Raw genomic sequence first — 18191 nt, forward strand, 5'->3', positions numbered from 1 at the left:
AGGCATGAGCAATATTCTGTACTATCATGATAACCCAAAATTAGAATAGAGCTGCATTGTGGTAAGTTATGAGAGAAGATTTGGGGTGGATTTCTGTGTGTCCGTGTCAAAAGGTACCACTGAGCCACGACAGCAAAACACTCTTGGTTCTCCTAGAAAATGGAAAAGATAATTAGGGCAAGGAGAGCCTGGGGCCCACTGTGAATCCCATCTGGTGCAGYAGTTCAGGGTATGGCCTATGGGGTGTTACCCAGTGACACTACTTCCTGAAGTTACATCAGATAATTTTTGAAGCCTTTGGCATATCACACAGCCGATCGCTGTAAAGGGAAGTGACATGCCTCTACTTCAGGTAACCAWATCCCACATTTCCTAACAAGACGTGAGTCATGGTTTCCCCAACTGAGTGTTCCCACAAAAACACTCCCAACCACAGTGAGCTTCTTGCTCCCTCCCACATTCCCCCTCTACCCTTCCCCGGTGGTAGACTGGAGAGGAGAATTGGAAGCACAAAAGGTAAAGATCACAGGTTGAGATAAGAACAATTTACTGTAAACAGCAATGAAGTAAGAAAATGAACAGTAACAGCAGCAATACCAATGACAGAGAGTACAACAGGCAGTGATTCACATGTGAGTGCTCAACCCTGACAGTCCCCACTGTGCTGCCACACCACCTGACCCCAAAGGGACCCTTTACCCATCTCTGCAAAATGCCATTAAGTGGTAGAGAACAACCTCCAGGTCCTGGCCATGCCCCATCCTGGCTACTGCAAAAATTAACCCCGTCCCAGCCAGAATCAGGACAATGTGTTAAAACTTCCTCTTTTACATACTGGCATTACTTACAGATGAACTGAGAACAGAGTCAGGTCTTGCTGCAGTCCCTCTATTTTTGTCCAACCAACTGAATTAAACTCTCACCTGTTAGCAAAAGCATGGGTTGCACTTCAAAATTCATGCTCCAGTGCTCCAAAAAACAGCTTCAGTTCTGCCTCTGGCCATAACACTGCTTACCATGCAGAACCAGACATAATGTTTTCCCACTCCACAATTCTCTCTTCAACAGCTGTAGGGCTCACTTTACTAACAGGTTTGTTAGAACAAAATAAATTACGTGACACCAAGAGGTACTGAGTTTCCAGACTGATGGATAGAAGGACCATTGTGTTATTAAGGTATAAAGAGGTCTTGCTTTTTAGGGAATTCACTTTTATTAGCAATAGGTTCACATTAGTTTTCTCCTTTATCATTCTAAAGAGATTAGAATTTATTATTGGGGCTTTTGACTACAGATAATACATAATTATGTGATGATAGATTGATGTGTTAAGCTGGCATTTGTTACCTGGTAGGGGGAACAAGAAATTATTCTGCTTTGTGGAAGACTTTAGTCAGGTAAACCTCCCATTGAAAACAGATGAGGTATTAAAACAAAACACCCGCTAGGAATTTCATGAGTATCTCATTAGTTACCAGCTTGAAAGAATGGAGGCCATAGCAATGATATTCAGTACTGTGATAAAGACAATTCATGCCCTTCACAGCTGAAACTCCAGAAGATAAGACACAGATAAATCAAAGCACAGTGAGAAATTCTAAATGACGAAGTTAACTTGCATTTCAGCCAGTTTCTTTGCTGGTATGATTTAGCATATTTGCCTCCTACCAAAGGAAACTCAGCTGTGCTTGGCAGGTAACCTGAGTAGTCTTTTCATTTCTTAGAGAGAGGACAAGTTAATAGTGTGGCCTTCATATGAAAGAAAATGTCTTTCCAAGTATTTGGAATAAAATGAAGACACAGGCCTGAATATAATAGGGAATGCTGAGGAAGAATTTTACGGCCAAGGACTATCTAAAAGATAACAAGTGGGTGACAGAAACATCCATATAGAACACAGATTCAGTTCTGAGATTAAGGTTGAGGTAGTGAAAAAGACCAGAATTTTAAGAGCTAGAGTGTGTTTTGGAAAGAATTTAAACAGGCAAGTGATATGGTTGGCTAAGAAAGTTATGCTGAGCTATAGAGCTTTGAAAAAGCTGTATAGAAGCAACAAAAGAGTGTCTGGAAAAAAAGATTCAGCAGTCAGCACCAGGACTGCTGAGGCTATCATGCAAATTAATTGAAAGGAAAAGTGGGAAAATGTTTTGGRAAAAGGAGTGGTGAAATACAAAGATGTGAGGAAAGAAGGAGTTAATCTGAAATAATGATATGTAATGAAAGGGAGTGGAGGAAAGTTGTAAAAAATGGTTTAAGAAGGAGGTGAGGAGGTGAGGAGGTAAGGCAGCAGTTTCCTTCCACAGTAATTAAACCTGGGTATGTGAGTAGTGAAAGTCAGGGCAAGGGAGGCAGAAGTAAATGTATTTCAAGCAAAACGAATTTAACCACATATCTTTAGTGAAAGCTAGAGACCAAAGGGAACTTCACCTGAGTATGAGAGATTAGAGGTGAATTTAGAGAAAATATTTACTTGTAGTCATAAATATTGTTGTAAGGAGCTGAATCTTTAATGCTCCTGCTATGTACATGAATGTAAAATGTGTGTTTGTTCTTCATTCCTGTCTGGTCTGATCCTCAGGGATATTATCTTGGTACAAGGTTGTCTTCAGAATACTGTCTGAGTGACTGGGGAGGATTTCTGCAGAAATGCTACTGCCATATGCAGAGGCCAGAGACAATTCCTAGACTTGTCTGCTTTTATTAACTTTACATCCTTGAGATTGTCAGAAGAATAACTACAAGAAAACTGACCAAAAATTGATATCTCTAAATTATTCTTGGAACCACTGTGAAATGGAAAGGTATTTTTCACAAAAGCGGTCTGTTTTCTGTGCCTGACTGTTTTTTGATGGAGTTCAGTTCATATGGGCAAGCACAGACTTTACTGGACAKCCCATACTGCAATTTTATGAACACATGTAGACTCATATTCCCTAAATTTTAAAGCCGTCATTATGCAGCTTGTGAATTATGTATTTCTCTGGTCCCCTAAAAGCACACTCTCTTTCTCACTTTCCAYGAGGATAAGTAGTTTGTTAAAACTGAAGAGTTTTTGGAGTAGAAATCATGAAATAGGTAAATACAAAGCTAAATTTTCCTCACTCGGCACTGACAAAGAACTTAAATGCCAGTAGCGTGCTGAGATGACCACCAAACATTGACAGAAKTACTTATAATTACTCAAACTGGGAACAGTTAAGCCACAAATCTGTTATTATCAACACATGGAATAGTCTCTTACTGTAACTAAAGTCATAGACATAGTTCTGTGTTATCCTGAGACATTATTATGAGAACTCTATATGAAATCAAGGATTATATTGCCCACTTAGTGTGAGAAATCCAAACAGGAATTCATCATCTCCAGAGGAAGGCAAACAGATTTTGCTGTCCATGGCAGCAAGTGGTGGTCCAAGGAACAAGAACTGTGTGCTCTGCCATACGCTGCTCTCCAGTGTCAAGAGGTTATAGCAATTTTACCTTGGAGCATTGTAAAATCTAGCTGCCTCAACACACCTTCCCCAGTGCCTTCCCCTCAGCCATAGCAGATGTACTCTCCTTCCTTTTTCATTCTCTTTGACTATTGCTCCCTTCTTCTATTTTTCCCCATTTGTCTTTTTTCATCAATGCCTCCATTGCCTGCCTGTTCAAATTTCAATGCCAACGTATACTTAGTGCCTATCCTTTCTACTTACAACTCTTCCCACTCCTCTTCCACCTGTGTGGTTAGATAAAAGCTGTTTAGAAAGAAACTGCCTTTTCCTCCATGTTTGTTGGAAATGTAGCACAACGACCCATCTTTTTTCACAAGGAACTTAACAGGAACTTAATAAAAACAAAGAGCAGCAGCCATTCCAGACATCACATATTAACACATATCCAGCACTGCTATATACTGACTTTGTACTAAAGTTATTTAGAACTTTCATAGCCAAAAAAMTATCTGAACTGTCTCCAGCTTAAGGTACTTTCATGTTCTCGAGTTTTCTGATAATCTCTTTCAGCTAAGAAAAACAAAATCCTTTCTCACTTGAGTACACACAGTTAAAGGAAGAAAGAAATTACAGACATCCAGTAGCTTAACTGCCTCTTTTGACTTCTCTCGGCTTGGACTTTGTGTCAGACAGTCGGTGTCTAGCAAGAGTGCAGTGCGGCAAGGGGAGTTTTGGATAGCAGCCCAGTGAGAACAGTGTCTGGAACGGAAGCACAGCAGAGGGTTTTTAACATGGTTACTGGTGCACATTCAGAATTTTCCATCCCAGGTGTTATGTTGATGAGAGACATGTCTGCTTTTCACCACAGTCTCAGGGTTTGACTTTGGATTCTTGAAAAAAAAGGATTGAAAGAAATGCATGAATAGAAGCAAGAAGGGTTGTAWTGTGGAACATCCCTGGTGGCAGCAGAGATGTTTTACCCCATGGCTCGCAGTTTAACAGCAGGGCTCTGTGGCTTTGCCTCCCAAACTGCRCTGCTCCGTGCTCTGCCAGTGAGCTGTCTGTCCTTACCCCACCCCACAGACACTGCCAGGGCATGCAGTGAAAGCTGTTCTGCTGGGATTCATGCTTGAGGACTCCTTGTGTGCTGTAGCTACAAGCTTCTCACCTGCAGGGACTCCTTGCAAGGGCAGAACCATCACCCAGACTTTGGGGAAGCACTGACCTCTTTTTTCCTACTATGTCGTTACATTCTGTACTTTTTTTTTTTCTTGGAAACTGAAGCTGATTGGAACAGTTCATGTACCTTCTGTCTAAATAAGGAAAAGCAGGAATTCATTAATCATGGCACAACCTGCTAATCCACAAAGAAGCACGAGGCACTCTGGGCTAGTTCYTGGTCTAGGCAGTAATTCTGACATCAAAATGCTTGGAAACAGTGTGCTTCCCAGCAGCAACATGCAACCTGGGTCTTTAACTTTTGGCTCCTGCCCTGCTTTCTCATCTGCTGACAGGCAAGCTCTGAAAGACATGCTGTGCTCTGAAAGACATGCTGTGCTCTGAAAGACATGCTGTGCTTTGAAGGATGTGGTGTGCTTTGAAGGAGCAGCACAAACTGCTGATAAGCTCATGAGGACATAGCATCCAGCCCTCCTCTACCATACAGACAGTTTTTGCAAAAGCAGATCCTTTGTAGGGTGGAAGAAAAAATTAGAAGGTCATAAATGGGAAACCCCATGGGCTGCAATGTTATCACAGTACCAAGCACCTGGGAAATGGCTGGGAATGAGCTGCAGAGATGTACTCTGCCTGGCTAGGGGCTCATTGCCCCTCAATATGCATGAGCAGCAGCAACAATTCCACAGAAGTGCTGATAGGAGAAGAGTGTGAATGTGAAATGAAATTTAACAACTCCCTCTGCCCTTTAAACCACACTTACAGAATTAAATGCAGAATAAGGGATCATAAAAAAATGTTCTCTTAAAAAGAATAGTTTCGACTTTCTCTGAGTACTTTCTGCACTGTGAGTGTTTTCAAGAATTGATCAAGCACACTCATTTCTATGGTGTATTAGCAGAAAATAGCTGGTCATCCATTAGTCCCCTGCTGAGTCTCAATTGCAAAGATATGACTGAAAGCTGGTATTAACTGTGACAGAGAGGCTTAAGAACCATACAGGCTTCAATATTGTATAAAAGATGTGAGTCAATAAGGCTTTTCAACAATAGTTTAAAGTCATTAATTTGTATTCTCTTAGCACATAGAGTTTGTAGCAAGCACAGCTCAGGCTTTTATGGTCAGAGATGGGCTCTGCTCTACCGGGGCTGGAGAGACCAGGGACAGGAGAGCGAACACGATGAGGGAAATGAGAGTGATTTTTGTCATCAGAGGTCATATCTGAGATCTGTAGTGGAAGCGTTTATACAAACCAGCTCTGTCTGAGTGTGCTTTAGTGGCCTGCCCAGGAACAGGCACAAACCAACAGAGCTGTCAGCATTCACCTGTATGGATTGGGCTGCATTGGGCAGCTACTTTAATATTATGGGAAAGAAGAAAGGGAAGTCAGAAAGGACTTGACATGCTTAACAAAAAAAAGACACAACGAGAAAAAAACCCCAACAAACCAAAAGCTTCTTTTAAAGGTGCTGCTTGAAGTCTGTATCGGAACACATCACCTCCTATTACTTTAAACTCTATAGCTTGTTTTTTAGCAACGTGTTCACCTAAGCAGGCKGACATCGAAGACAACCAAGGACATGCCTTTTTGCTCTGGGAGAGTCTGCAGATTTATGGGAGCAGAGATTTGCTCTCCATGAGCCCTGTGTAACATCCCCTGCACAGTGTCCAAGAAGGGGAATGAGTCTGCACAGTGACAACCCAGTCAAAGTAAGAGACAGCAATGGACACAATACTTTTCTTCCTGCAAAAAATATAAAAACCATTTTATATTTATCGTGGATGTGCCCCATTCTTTCTCTTCCAAAAATGCATTGATGGACCTACCCATCCAGGCACATTACTGAACCTGGGCTGAAAGCATGAGTCACTTTTTTTACTAGAAAAATTAAGTTTTCTTTTTATGATCCACTAAATGGTGAGAGGAGACACTCTGTCATGGAACAATAAATTCAGGCTTAAATCCTGGGGCTGGAAAAAAAAAAGATTTTATCTTTCCTTGTGTAATTCTTCAGGCAACTTTTACATTTCCTGAGAGTATTTTAAGCCTCAGCTAACACAGTGTTGTTCCATTTGGTAGTTGCCTGCAAAATACCATATTTTGTTTCATCTTTTTACTTCTGTAATTCCAATTCTTTCATAAGAAATAAATGCCTATTAATCAGGCTTGAGTTATTTTAAAGGAGGTAACGTCCTACCTTGGTGTAAAAATGTACRTGAAGAAAAGCCACGTGAAGAAAGGAAATATTGCCACCATTTTGGGGCAAGGACATGAAGGAAATTAGTCCTGGCTTTGCAGGCACTGTCTGTGCAAGCCTGACACATGGACAGGTCTCACTTCTCCAGCATTGCTGCACCCCTGAGGRGCTCATCTGTGGCTGGTCAGTAGTGCAGGGTCCTCATGGTGCTTTAGGTGTGAACTTCAAATCCCCATGGGGGTTGTGTTTCCCTGCTGGTAGATTATGTATTTGGGAAGTCCTGAGATAGCTTTCATTCTGCCTTGTCACCYACTCCTGTGGTGACCCAGCTTGGGCACCATTTGTGCATCAACATGGGAACAAGGTTTTAGTGTTTTGGAAAGCCTCTACTAAGATCTGGTAAGGATTTACTCCCAAGCAGCTGTCATTTCTGGCAAACCCCAGGGATCAAATACATTTTTGCACCACACCTCATTTACAGCTTTCCCTTCTCCAAAACACTGACCTGGGTTAAGTGAGCAATGAAACACTAAAAAAAAAACAAAACCAACCCCCCCAAAAAATTAAAAAATTTAAAAGGAATCATTAACTACTGAAAACCAGCAAAGCACTAGGAACCTCCTTTGATTATTTTTCAATGTATGTAACAAAACATTATTGAGAGGAAGGAGTATAATCAATATTGAGTAGCATTRTGGCTTGCTGTGCAGCAATTTAATGCTAGAAATGGATTAAAGTGACAGGAAAAGTCAATGCAATCTTAAATTAAAGGTGAGAAAAGTCAATGAAAAGTCAAAGCTGGTTAGGAGTCCATCAAGTAAGAGAGGCTAAAGCTCTGGAAAGTACAAAGTGCCTCAGTAACCTCACCTTATCACTGTAGCTCTCTTTAACATGTTTGTTCAAAAGAGTAACGGGGGATGTGTCTGTTCTCAGTTTGAACCATTAAACCATCTGAATTCATTGGGCTATTTCAAAGAGGATTTGCAAAAGGGAAGAWGTCTGGGGTTTTATCTTCTTTGTTTAAGGACCAAAAACGAGGAATTTTCCCTCAGTGTTTTATTTTACTTCAGCAAAGTCTTTTCCCCTRAACAACCTACAAACCAAACTCACTGGAGAATAAACAGGATTATAATGTTACTWGTACCAGAGGAGGCAGCTTTGGTTAAATAAGGTAGGGATATTTTTTACTTGAAGTTTTAGCTCAAATTTGGCTTTGCTTTGTTATATGAAAAAAAATGATAAGGAAAAAAATCTGCTGCATTCCAGCAATACTTTTGCCTTTAATTCTCTGGGGTTTAGAAAACCTGTGATAAACTGAGAAACCCCAACCTAACATTTCTGTTATATCTTAAAAAAAAAAAGAAAAAAAAAAAAAAAAAAAAAAAAAAAAGAAAAAAAGAGCTGTGTCTGTAAGTGTTGTTGCACTACTCAAAAATATGGATATTCAACAACCATGGTTGTTGTTAAGAGGCTCTGCTCATAAGTCCTTGACTTCGCATACTCTTACTGGAATATAAGTAAGAAACTAAAAGTGTCATGACCCGTGTGTTATGATTTATATGCTAGCATCTTGCATAGCTATTGAGATTTCAGTATTTCTCAAGCTTTGACCAGTTCAAAGCAGGAACCAGCACTGCTGGTAACATGGAGAAAACAGACTGATGTGGAACAGTGGAATTCTAGGTCTTTGGTTGCTCTAAGTGATGTTTTTGCAGCTTCATTTTTGGTGATGCTGAAGTTTCAAGTTATGGGTTAAGCTACCTGTTAGAGTTTAGTCAGGAGCAACCTGGAAAATCCATTTTGTCTGTCTTGCAATTGCCAGTACCTGAGATGTCAGGCAGAGCTTTCTCTTGTTTTTAGCATCTCCCAGGTGTGTAACAGAACTTGAAGGAACTTCCAYCACTTGATGTCAGAAGACAGGTTGTTGTTTCAGTGCAGGCTTTGCTCCCTTGATGCTTAACTCTWGCCCCACTTACTGGAACAGCTGTAGTGGTCACCAATTATTCATTCTCTGCTTTAAAAACTGTGTTTAACAAAGCTGCTCTACCTAGACATGATCTGTAGCATAAASGCCTGTGAATCTGCCCTTAAGCCAGGATCAATAGGTTGTATTTCAAAACACAGCTCTCTGTGACATGAAGTAACAGTGAATCCATACTGAAATATGCATTGTGTCTTTCCCCCTCTTCAGATGGCCAAACTTTCTGACAAGTAGCAGAGATTGAAATCTCTGCCATCACAGAATATAGATAATGAGACAAAGCAATTAGCATATTGGGAAGAAATCTTGGAGCTGCCAGTATTCAATTCCAGTTTGCAAACAATTCCTTGTACAGCAAAAGTAGGAGATCAAAAAATTTATAACAGATCTCAAACTGTCGTCTTGTCAGCTTTGCTGACTCCTCTGATTGGTGGTGTTGACAGTGCAAAGGCTTTTTGGTTGAAAGGCTTTTTGGTTGAAAGGCTTTTATTCCAACAGCTAAGGAACACAATGCAGTCTAGCTCCCACAGAAACCTGCAGGTTCTGTTTGACTTATTCCCACAGAAACATGGAGAAGAAGGCTTGCAAGGAGACGACTTCAAGTCTCAGTTTGCTTGTTAAATATTTTCCCATCATTCCATCATTAACAAGAGCACACACAAGAGAGGCAATGGACCACCACAGGTCATAGGCATTGATTTATTTATGCTCTTTTCTTGTAGTGGAATATGGAAGAGGMCTGAAGTCCATGTCAGTGGTCATGTTGCTCTCTAACAGCGAAATGTATTCTACTGTTTAGAAGTWAATGCCTGCAGAAAGTCACTTAAGTAGCAACACCCAGCAGACTGGATTAATTTATTCTGGTTATGTGAAAGTGTCTATTTAAAATTACCACCCAAAGCTATTTCTTTTTACAGTGAAATAAAATCCAGGCTTTTCTCTAAGTCTAGTCAGTTTATCAGCAGACTTGTGGGGAATTCGGGCCAAGAAGACCACCCCAGCTGACCTGTTTCTTCTTCTGGAAACACCATGAAATATAGTATGGCAGCCTCAATTACACTGCTATCCTATACAGACCTGACATTTGGATGGGAAGTCTGTTTGACCCTGTCATATATACCCCATTAACAGCTAACATTAGTGACTCAGGACACCTTTGGGCTGGGGATGGCTTGGCCAATAAATTTCATGGCAGATGCATGACATTGAACTTGTCCTTCCTGGCTTATATTTTCTGACTGCTCTAAAGGCAGAAAGAGTAGACAGGGGCTTGAAAGCATTTTTGGTGGGCTTTGGACTCACTGCTGCTGATAGTCTCTTGCATCAGCTTTTGTTTTTGCCATTTCCAGACTAGAGAGCAAAGCCTGGGGCTGTTTCCTGAAAAAGTTTCTGGGGGTCTCAGTGGCAATGGTGTCACTGACACCAATCTGTGACATCAGTGAGGGCTTTTGTCCTGCTCTCTCTAGTCTTCCAAAAAGTGCACATGAACTCTTCTTGTGAGGGTGTCCAGAAGATTTGGCTCTGAGAAAAGTAAGTGAGGCTACAAAGCTGATTACTGAAGTATTTAGCRATTTTAGTTGCTAAAGGGAAGAAAGAGAAACTAATGAGGAAGAACATGACAATTTTAATGTGATGTTGCTGCACCAAACACAAGTTTGCAGAGATTTTAAAGTTCATGGATTTTTGAAGAGTCATGGCCATACCTCTGCTAATATATTTCACATTTAACCTTGCTTTCATAATCAAACTAAAATTGAATGAGTTTTCAGTCCACAAATCCATCACAGACACTTGCTGTTCTAATCTTACTTGCACACCAAGGGAATTTGTTTCCTAGCTAAATCCCTAACACAACATTATACAGATAACTCGACAGCTTATGTAACAAGAACAGTTTGGGCTGGTGAATGTGCATGGGGAACATGGAGAAAAGGAATAAAATAAGAAGGAGGTTCATAAAGGAGGGAAAGGAGTGCTGTGAATTATTCCACTGTATGAATATTTCCTTGAGCTGCAAGAATGCCAGTGTGGAATGAGATGAAGAACCAAGATGAACCTGAAAAACAGAGTAATGCTTAGTTCTTACAGAAAAGCCAGGTRAAATGCTCTCTGGTCTAGTCTATTTCCGTTCACCTCACTTGACATATTTCCCTCAGACTTCAGAAGTTTTATACCTTATCACAGAAAAGATTTTATATATTTTAATTTTATTATAGTTATACCAAATGGCCTTAATCACTTTTTCTTGTCCTCCYAAGAATCTGAACCAGCAGCTACAGCTGAAAAATGCAATATTTTACAAGACTTCCAAAGATTTTMTCCTTCACTTGAATAAAAAAACCCTTAAGGGGCATAGCACAGCAAAATGAACAAAGTTTTCATGCTCCAAATACTGAATTTATCTATCACCCATTGTTTCATTCAGCCCCTTCCTTCTGCCTGAAWGTAGTCTGGGTATTGCTCAGGGCTSAGAAGATCCAGGCAGGTCATGCTCRCACCCACTGTAGCAGAAGCTGGGAGCAAGGCTTACCACTTGCYCCTTGAATTCTCACTCTGCTGGCACTCCAGAAAGAGAGAATCTTGGCATGTGGATAACAAAAGYCACTGATTCAGCCAGTGAAAACATCTTCTTGTCCTGATTCATAAACTTGCAGAATAATCTAAGTTGGAGGGGACTTGTGGAGGTCACCCACTCTAACATACATTTCAATGCAGGCCTAACTACAGTAGGCTGCTCAACTTCAATTGAGTTTTAGATCTCTCCGGGGACGGATATTTCACTCCTCTGATTTATTCTTATATTTGATCACTGTCATGATAAAAGTTATCCTTATRTCAAAGTGGAATTTCCCAAATTTCATATTTGATTTGTTGTGCTCTGATCCTGTCTCTGCACACAGCTCTGAGATGAGTCTGTGTCTTCTCTGCACCCTCCCATCAAGAAGTTTCAGATAGCAGTAAGTTCTCCCAAAGCTATCTCTTCTCCAGCCTGAAAAAGTCCAGCACKCTGCCTTTTTTCCCAGTCATGTGCTTGAGCCCCGACCATCTTGGTGTCGTGTTCATGGACTTCCTCCAGTATGTAAATGCCTTTCTTGTACTGGGGATTCTGAAATCATAATTGCAAACAAGACTTTGGCCAAAGGAATCAGCCATGAGAGAATAATGAAATGGGAACCTGTATAAAAACTTTCTTCAGTCTTATATCGGGACATGCCTTTCTTAGCACTAAGATATTAACAGGTCAAGATAAGTCTGGAGTACAAACTTCCAAGAAGCAACAACCTTATCCATGAATTCTCATTGGAAGCTGAATTAGGGCCTTAATATAAAGTTTAATATAAAGATGAATGCAATCCACATCAATTCACTGAAGTTGTTTCTCTAATCCTCTTACGTGCATCAGCCCTTCCCCCTCAGGGGACACAACACACGAGAAGTGCTTAATTATCTTTATTCTTCCAAGCTTAACTGAAGCAAACTCTTCAYAGATGAGGGCAGTCTTTTCCAGTCACAAATTTACTGAAAAGACCAGAGAGGGCCTGATGCAGCMTGGATGATTTTTGTAAGTAAAAGGCTGATTTTGCTCAGAAGCTGTTTGGACTTCTCTCACGAATACCATTAGCATTATWTGCAAGTAGCAAGGTCACTGTTACGTGTTACAGCTGCAGAATCACAGAATCGGTTGGAAAAGACCTTTAAGGCCCTTGGGTTCAGCCCTTAACCCTTAACTTCCTAGACCACCACTAAGCCATGTCCCTAAGTGCCACAAGGACACATCTGGTAAATACCTCCAARGATGGTGACTAAACCACTGGGCAGCCTGTTCCAATGCTTGATAACCCTTTCCATGAAGAATTTTTTCCAAATATCCAATCTAAACTTTCYCTGTTGCAACTTAAGGCCTTGTCCTCCTTTCCTGTCCCTTATTACTTGGCAGAAGAGCCCCATCCCAACCTGGCTGCACCCTCCTCTCAGGGAGCTGTAGAGTGATAAATTCTTCCCGGAGCCTCTTTTTCTCCAGGCTAAACACCCCCAGCTCCCTCAGCTGCTCCTCATCAGCTCCCGACCCTTCCCCAGCTCCATTGCCCTTCTCTGGGCAAGCTCCAGCCCCTCAATGTCCTTCTTTGAGTGAGGGATCTACAACCGAACCCAGAATTTGAGGTGTGGTCTCACCAGTGCTGAGCACAGTGCCCTTCTTGGCCGGCTGGGCACACACTGGCTCATGTTCAGTTGCTGTTGATCCCTCAGGTTCATTTCCAAGGACATTTTCCAGACCCTCTTCCCCTGTCCTGTAGGGCTGAATGACGTTGTTGTGACCCAAGGGCAGGACCCAGCCCTTGGCCCTGTTGAACCTCAGACCACTGACTGGGTCCCATCTATCCAGCCTGTCCAGATCACTTATAGACCTTCTACTCCATCCGTTCAACCCACCTGCCAAACTCAGTGTTGGCTGCAGACTATCTGAAGTGGCACTCCATCCCYTTGTTCATAGTGTTGGTAAAGAWAKTGAACAGAACTGGCCCCAGTACTGTGCCCTGGGAACATTCAGGGCCCAGCTGCAAACTGAATTTAACTCCATTCCCCACCACTCTCTGGACCCTGACATTCAGCCAGATTTWTACCCAGCAAACTGTTCACCTGCCYAAGCCATGAGCAGCCAGTTTCTCCTGGATAATGTGGGAAATGGTATCAAAAACTTTACTGAAGTTAAACACATCTACAGCCTTTCCCTCATCCACCAGGATCACCTCATTAGAGATCAGGCTGGACAAACAGGATTCCTTTCCTGCCTTTCCTAAATCCAGGGCCYTATCMTGCACATGCTGTGTGATGGCACTCAAGAAAACCTGTTCCATGACCTTCCCCAGCATCAAGGTCAGGCCTGTAGCTCCCTGGATCCTCTTTTTGACCTTTCTTGTAGATGGACGACATATTTGCTCACTTCCAGTCAACCAGGACYGCCCCAGTTAGCCAGGACTGATGACAAATGATGGAGAGTGGCTTGGTGAGCTCTTTTGCCACCTCCTTCAGTACCCTTGGGTGAATTCCATCCAGCCCCATGGACCTGTGTGTGTYTAAGTGGTGAGGSAGGTCACTGGCCATTTCACCTTGGATTGTGGCATCTTCATTCCACTCTCTCTGTCTTCCAGCTCAGGGCTCTGCACACCTGTAGAGCAGCTGGTCTTACTATTAAAGACTGAAGCAAAGAAGGCAATAAACAACTCATCCTTTTCCTCATCCTGTGTCACTCTGTTTCCCCCCACATTTAATAAAAGATGGAGACTCTCCTTAGTCCTCCTTTTRTTGCTTTTGAAACCCAAAAGGTTGTAGGGGTTGCCTCAGCCTGGGCATGACCAAAGATCAGGTTCACCCTTGGTAAACTGTGCTTGTTAGTTCATATTTGGTTTTCACAACCTTTTCTTTTGCACTGCATTCTGTAAATCTGGACAGCTCCAACATGTCCTTTGTCCCTTTCAAGAGAAAAAACCCTGTCTACAAAAATACTTATTTCTTTAATTTTAAGGGCACTTTTAAAGACTTCCCCTGAGCCACTCTATGACCACAGAAGTGCCCCATGAAAGCTGTAAGCTGTTTCCCTTTATGAAATTAAAAAAAAAAAAAAGGGATTTTTATTCTAATTAAAAAACTAAAGCCACTAGTAGCAAACAGTTATCGGTCATGGTTCCCATTTCAGGATGAAGTATGCTTGACATGACCCAAAAAAATTGTACCCATTTCTTACCCAGTTTTTTAAAATCTTTGTTTGCATTTTAAGATAGTTTGCTTTTCCAAGAGAAAAGATAGCTTCATCTGAGATAAAGCAGACAGAACTGGTTCCAATTTTTCTTCTTTTAATAATTTGCCAGCTGTATTCCGTAAGTCCAGTGCTGCTCTCTGCACTGATCCCATGTCTATAGGGAATTTTCTGTGTACTTGTATTCAAAGGCTGGTTGATGGATTCAGTATGACTTTTGCTGTTTTGGAGCTTTATTTTTTTTYCCCTGGCATTAAGAGAAATCCCTTCAGTTCAGAGTATAGAGATTTTAATTGCTAATACCTCAGGTAGCGTGAGGGTTGACTCAATGGGTAACCAGAGTGGCTTGGCATTTGTGGTGGAGAATAGACAGAAATTACTTTGTTCACAGGATCAGAGCAGCATGTTTCCTGCTGCCTTGGATGCTTTTTGAAATTTTAAAAGCAGAACACTTAACAAAATATTATTTGCTTTATCACTGCATCTAATGGTCACTGCTATGCAATGGCATATGGTAAATCTAGGGTTTTGCTGCAGCAATACCATGTAGTTATGATGTGGTGGGGGTCTGTGACCTTGGCACCATGGAGAAATTTTACTGATTTTACCCAAATGTCTTTTGGAAGAAGTCCATTGAAGAAGAAAAAAGGAAACAATCTATAGGAACCATTTATGAAGTAAGGAAAAAGAAAAGGAGAGAGGGTCACAGGTATGACCTTCTTCCACAGCCTGTGATGTGGTAACTAAACAGCTCCTGAGCCAGATGCACATGATCATGAAGATGACTTTGTGTAAACGGGAAACAGATGAAACCACAATGGCTGTGGCAGAGAACCACACCACCAAATGCACACCAGTGATTTATAGGAAACACATCACAATTACGTAAAGGCTTTTTGATAATGTTTTCAACATCAAACTTTTGGGCATTTGGAATGCTCAGGAAGATGATTCAGTCTTCACTGATAACAGAACATATCTGTTCTGTCGAGTGTCRATTTTGCTGACTCCCTTGGCTAATTGCTATGCTGCTGATCAGATTGAATTATGTAAATCATTGTCAATGTATAATTTATATTGAAGAAAAACCAAAAAACCCAGGGTCTTCTTTTCCTTCCAACTGTGCCTTGTTACACCGACAACCTGAAGTCCTTCTTGTGGCTGTGTGGCAATGCTGAGTACCCCGAAAGCATTCAGCTCCTGAAATGCATTAGAATCTGACTTAGTTTTTGGCAAAGGAGAAGAGACTCCGCACCAAAGGCAGGGTGGACAAAGGTCTTCAGGTCTGTTGGGCTACAGGTTGAACATTTTGGGAACAGTCTCAGACCAGTCACCATCTATGGCCATGCRTAAAAATTATAAGAGCAAGAAATTCACTTTGAAACTAACTGTGGGCAAAATACAATTTGATCAACTTTACCTTAGCTGAAGGCAGAGGTGGGAGCCAGAGCTGAATAACAGTGTGAGTGCCACATGAACACTGACATATTCATTCTCACCTTTAAGGAGTTATTATCCCTACTTCAGCATATAGAGAAGTGAGAGGCAGGCAGAATAAGTGATTTGCCCAAGGTCACAGGTAAAATCTATAGCATGGATAAGAACTAAATCCTGATCTACTGAAATCTGCATTTGAACTGCAAAATGACCTCTTCATTTTATGGATAGGTATTTAGAGGACTTAGCAATGTGAAAATAGTTTAATAACCCTGGCAAACATGCCACAAATCCATAGCTGTTGTCTATAAATACCTCTCAGATATCATTGCACATCCCAATCTGTCCTCCATTCATTTTGCTGGCTCAGCAAGGTGTCACATAAAATTAGACCGAGAAATTAACACATTAAGCATTTATTGATCTCCATAAGTTACAGTCAAATATRCCCAGTGTCTTAATGAACAGAAATAAAAGGTCATCTAAAATACTCATACAGTAACTGATGTGGTACAAAATATTAGTTATTTATTATAACAGAGTAAGTATTGAGGTCTTTAACTCTTACAATACCAAATTACAAGGGTCAAGATCCAAGATTATCCTATCCTGTCTGATCTACTTGTAAGACATCCCAAATAACTAGCATGTGCCCTATTATCACTGTAAAAACCCTTGCCTAAAGCCACTTACTTCTAATAAAAGTTATTTCAGCTCTACCCTAGCAATATCAGACAGAGGGTACTTACTGCTTCGTCCTTTCCATGRCAAGGATATCAAACAGAAGATTAAATTAGCTTTATAAACTGAGGTGGACTTTTTTTAAAGAAAAACTTTTTTATTCACTTTGGTTTCCCAGGAAGCCTACCTTTCCCTCTCTGCACACATTAACAGAGAAGAAAAATCTCAAACTCTGCAGGTGAAACCCATACTTTCCGCAAGATGATGGCAAAATATCAATCAATTTAATCTGCAGTTTCACTGCTGGCACTTGGCAAGAAACAAAAGGAGAAAAGCCCACAACGAAGATCTCTGCCTTAAAAGCCCCAATCTCTGACATCTGCATTTTTATGGTCATTTACAGAAGATAAACGTTTTTGCCAGCTGCTTTGTGTGGCTGAGAGCATGAGGCATCTTTTGCTAGAGACAAGGAAACTCCTATTAGTCCTTAAATATTCTTGCTTTGACATAGCAAAAACTTTGGAGTGAGGAGGGGTGTGGTATTGACTCRTAATGCTAAGAAAAGAGAAAGCCTGGCGAGCAAAGCAGGACAATTCCTCYTCAGCCCCAGAGCTTGAATGAGAAGGCAGATTAATTTTTCTTTTACAATTGCTCATTTCAGTTCAGAAAAAAAATAAGGGCGTGCTGATGACATTCAGTTTTATATTTCTTCCTCAGAAAGTTAGATGAATGTGTTTGAGCACCTCAGAAGTCCTGTTGTTGAGGAACTGGATGAGAATAAGGTAACACAAGAGAAACAAAATTTGAGGAAACCTAAAAATGATGTGAAAAAAACAAAGTCATTTTATGTTGTCTCAGCTGCAGTCAGTGCAACTAGTGCTGAGAATCTGGATTTTTTGATTCTTGGAGCCGCAGGTTTCAGTGAATATTTGGGACCTGACTGCCTTTTCGAGAGCCCGTTCTCTCCTGGTGTCCAAAACTTTTCTTGCTTGGAAGCCCTCCCCACATGTCACAAGGTTTCCCTCAGATGGGCTCCTTGAGGTTATCAGTAGTGAAGGTGTCTTGGTGTCCTTTAAACTTTCTCTGGGCAGCCCTTGCCCTGCCTGTTCGTTACCATTTGCTGTAACACCATCAAACTCCATGGTTCTTTTTGACCGGATGCCCCAGCTAAAACCTTTCAGATTTCCATTTCCCTCAGCTCCACAGAAAGGAGGTGAGTGATGAGCACTTTGTCATTCCTGCTGACAGGGGAGATGTCAGAACAAATAAAAGATATCTTCACAGCAACTGTGTCATTTAAACTTTAATAAACCTTTAGTCTCTGCTGTGCCCTTTGACTGACCCCTGTGGAGCAGCCAGGGACGGGAGCTCAGCCGCTGTCGCTGCTGGCACAGCAGAGCTGGACCTTGGAGTGCAGCTGAAACTCCTTCTGCAGCACAACATCAGGACTCTGTGAGAGCCACAGTCACAGTGACCAGCATCCGATAACAATAAAGCAAAGAAATGTAAAAATAAGAGGTAAGAATAAA

Source organism: Malurus melanocephalus, unplaced genomic scaffold (genome assembly GCF_030028575.1).
Source record: "Malurus melanocephalus ecotype Western Australia unplaced genomic scaffold, MMel_1.1 scaffold_3, whole genome shotgun sequence".
NCBI classification, from domain to species: Eukaryota; Metazoa; Chordata; class Aves; order Passeriformes; family Maluridae; genus Malurus; species Malurus melanocephalus.